The following is a 4,308-nucleotide window of genomic DNA, read 5'->3' as shown; positions in this document are numbered from 1 at the left end:
AGAGTCGTAATCTAGCATGTCGGTTAGGTCGTCGACAGTGGCTACCAAGTGGGTGGTGGGTGGGCTCTGAATTTCTTCGTCGTCCGCATCCCAACCGTCCTAGCCGCAGTCCGGCCAGGCCTCTCCTGATAACGAGAGGTACTTTAGCGAACTCAAGATGTCGCCAAAAGGTGAGTGTTGAAAGATGTCCGCCGCGGTGAACTCCATGATCGGCACCCAGTCGGATTCGACTGGAGGGGGCGCGGGAGGTCCGGAGTCCGGCAAGGAGTCCGGCACCTCGGAGTCACGAGCTTCATGGGGGAAAAGATCGGTGTTCGGCTCTATCGTCGTAGAGGTTGCAGCCCCCGAGGTGGTGTCTAGCCATCCATCCTTGGTCTATGCAGCCGGCTCCGAGTCGAAGATCGGAGCGGGTTCGAGTGCGGCCTCTAGGGTACTGTCCAGCTGCAGAGCTAAATCATGCCCATTGTGACAGTACGGCACGCTCGGCTGTGGCTCGAATCCGTCGAGGATCAAGTCCCCGCGGATGTCAGCCGTGAAGTTCAAACTTCCAAATCTGACCTGATGGCCAGGGGCGTAGCCTTCGATCTGCTCCAGCTGGCCAAGCGAATTGGCCCGCAGTGTGAAGCCGTCGAATATGAAGATCTGTCCGGGGAGGAAGGTCTCACCCTGGACTGCATCGTCGTTGATGATCGAAGAAGCCATCGAGCCTATCGGTGACGACACAGGGGAACTCTCAATGAAAGCACCAATGTCGGTGTCAAAACCGGCGGATCTCGGGTAGGGGGTCCCGAACTGTGCGTCTAGGTGGATGGTAACAGGAGACGAGGGACACGATGTTTTTACCCAGGTTCGGGCCCTCTTGATGGAGGTAAAACCCTACGTCCTGCTTGATTAATATTGATGATGTGGGTTACAAGAGTAGATCTACCACGAGATCAAGGAGGCTAAACCCTAGAAGCTAGCCTATGGTATGATTGTTGTTCGTCCTACGGACTAAGGCCATCTGGTTTATATAGACACCGGAGAGGGCTAGGGTTACACAGAGTCGGTTACAAAGGTAGGAGATCTACATATCCGTATCGCCAAGCTTGCCTTCCACGCCAAGGAAAGTCCCATCCGGACACGGGACGAAGTCTTCAATCATGTATCTTCATAGTCTTGGAGTCCGGCTGATGATGATAGTTCGGCTATCCGGACACCCCCTAGTCCGGAACTCCCTCAATCAACATAATGATGTTCACCATTGAAAACTACTCCATCTCACGTGATGATCGGACATGGTTTAGTTGATTTGGATCACGTGATCACTTAGATGATTAGAGAGATGTCTATATAAGTGGGAGTTCTTAAGTAATATGATTAATTGAACTTAAATTTATCATGAACTTAGCCCTGGTAGTATTTTGCAAATTATGTTGTAGATCAATAGCTCGCGTTGTTGCTTTCATATGTTTATTTTGATATGTTCCTAGAGAAAACTGTGTTGAAAGATGTTAGTAGCAATGAAGCGGATTGGATCCGTGATCTGAGGATTGTCCTCATTGTTGCACAGAAGAATTATGTCCTTGATGCACCGCTAGGTGACGGACCTATTGCAGGAGCAGATGCAGACGTTATGAACATTTGGCTAGCTCAATATGATGACTACTTGATAGTTTAGTGCACCATGCTTAACGGCTTAGAATCGGGACTTCAAAGACGTTTTGAACGTCATGGGACATATGAGATGTTCCAGAAGTTGAAGTTGATATTTCAAGCAAATACCCGAGTTGAGAGATATGAAGTCTCCGACAAGTTCTATAGCTAAAAGATGGAGGAGAGTTGATCAACTACTGAGCATGTGCTCAGATTGTCTGGGTACTACAATTGCTTGAATCAAGTGGGAGTTAATCTTCCAGATAAGATAGTGATTGACAGATTTCTCTAGTCACCATCACCAAGTTAGTAGAACTTCGTGATGAACTATAGTATGCAAGGGATGACGAAAATGATTCCCGAGCTCTTCGTGATGGAGAAATTAACGAAGGTAGAAATCAAGAAAGAACATCAAGTGTTGATGATTGACAAGATCACTAGTTTCAATAAAAGGGCAAAGGGAAAGAAAGGGAAGTTCAAGTAGAATGACAAGCAAGTTGTCACTCCCGCAAGGAAACCCAAAACTGGACCAAAGCCTGAAACTGAGTGCTTCTACTGCAAAGGAAATGGTCACTGGAAGCGGAAATACCCTGAATATTTGGTGGATAAGAAGGATGGCAATGTGAACAAGGGTATATTTGATATAGAGGTTATTGATGTACCTTACTAGTGTTTATAGTAGCCCCTAAGTATTTGATACTTGTTCGGTTGCTAAAAAGATTAGTAACTCGAAACAGGAGTTACAGAATAAACAGAGACTAGTTGAGGGTGAAGTGACGATGTGTGTTGGAAGTGGTTCCAAGATTGATATGATCATCATCGCACACTCCATGTACTTTTGGGATTAGTGTTAAACCTAAATAAATGTTATTTGGCATTTGCATTGAGCATGAATATGATTTGATCATGTTTATTGTAATACGGTTATTCATTTAAAGTCAGAGAATAATTGTTGTTCTGTTTACATGAATGAAACCTTCAATGGTCATACACCCAATGAAAATAGTTTGTTGGATCTCGATCATAGTGATACACATATTCATAATATTGATGCCAAAAGATGCAAAGTTAATAATGATAGTGCAACTTATTTGTGGCACTGCAGTTTGGGTCATATCGGTGTAAAGCGCATGAAGAAACTCCATAAAGATGGATTTTCTGAATCACTTGGTTATGAATCATTTGATGCTTGCGAACCATGCCTTTTGGGCAAGATGACTAAAACTCCGTTCTTCGGAACAACGAAATGAGCTAATGACTTGTTGGAAATAATACATACCGATGTATGCGGTCCAATGAGTGTTGATACTCGTGGCGGGTATCGTTATTTTCTGACCTTGACAGATGATTCGAGAAGATATGGGTATATCTACTTGATGAAACATAAGTCTGAAACAGTTGAAAGGTTCAAAGAATTTCAGAGTGAAGTGGAAAATCATCGTAACAAGAAAATAAAGTTTATATGATCTGATCGTGGAGATGAATATTTGAGTTATGAGTTTGGCCTTCAGTTAAAATAATGTGGAATAGTTTCCCAAACTCATGCCACCTGGAACACCACAGCGTAACGGTGTGTCCGAACGTCATAACCGCACTTTATTTGATATGGTGCAATCAATGATGTATCTTACCCATTTACCAATATCATTTTGGGGTTATGCATTAGAGATAGCTACATTCACGTTAAAATAGGGCACCATCTAAATCCGTTGATACGACACCGTATGAACTATGGTTTAGCAATAAACCTAAGTTGTCGTTTCTTAAAGTTTGCAGTTGCGATGCTTATGTGAAAAAGTTTCAACCTGATAAGCTCGAACCCAAATTGGAGAAATGCGTCTTCATAGGATACCCAAAGGAGACTGTTGGGTACACCTTCTAATCACAGATTTGAAGGCAAAATATTCGTTGCTAAGAACAGATCCTTTCTAGAGAAGGAGTTTCTCTCGAAAGAAGCAAGCGGGAGAAAAGTAGAACTTGATGAGGTAATAGTACCTTCTCCTGAATTGGAAAATAGTTCATCACTGAAATCAGTTCCAGTGATTCTTACACCAATTAGTGAGGAAGCTAATGATGATGATCATGAAACTTCAGATCAAGTTACTACAAAACCTCATAGGTCTTCCAGAGTACGGTCCGCACCAGAGTGGTACGGTAATCCTGTTTTGAAAGTCATGTTACTAGACCATGATAAACCTACGAACTATGAGGAAGCGTTGATGAGCCCAGATTCCGCGAAATGGCTGGAGGCCATGAAATCTGCGGTAGGATCCATGTATGAGAACAAAGTGTGGACTTTGGTGGACTTGCCCGATGATCGGCAAGCCATAGAAAATAAATGGATCTTCAAGAGGAAGACAGACGTTGATAGTAGTGTTACTATCTACAAAGCTTGACTTGTCGCAAAAAGGTTTTCGACAAGTTCAAGGTGTTGACTACAATAATATTTTCTCAATTGTAGCGATGCTTAAGTCTGTCCGAATCATGTTAGCAATTGCCACATTTTATGAAATCTGGCAAATAGATGTCAAAACTGCATTCCTTAATGGTTTTCTTAAAGAAGAGTTGTATATGACGCAACCAGAAGGTTTTGTCAATCCTAAAGGTGCTAACAAATTGTGCAAGCTCCGGCGATCCATCTATGGACTGGTGCAAGCATCTCGGAGTTGGAAT

This window comes from Triticum aestivum, chromosome 5B (genome assembly GCF_018294505.1).
Source record: "Triticum aestivum cultivar Chinese Spring chromosome 5B, IWGSC CS RefSeq v2.1, whole genome shotgun sequence".
NCBI classification, from domain to species: domain Eukaryota; kingdom Viridiplantae; phylum Streptophyta; class Magnoliopsida; order Poales; family Poaceae; genus Triticum; species Triticum aestivum.
The sequence above is the reverse complement of the archived record's forward strand: the minus strand, read 5'-3'. Positions refer to the sequence as shown.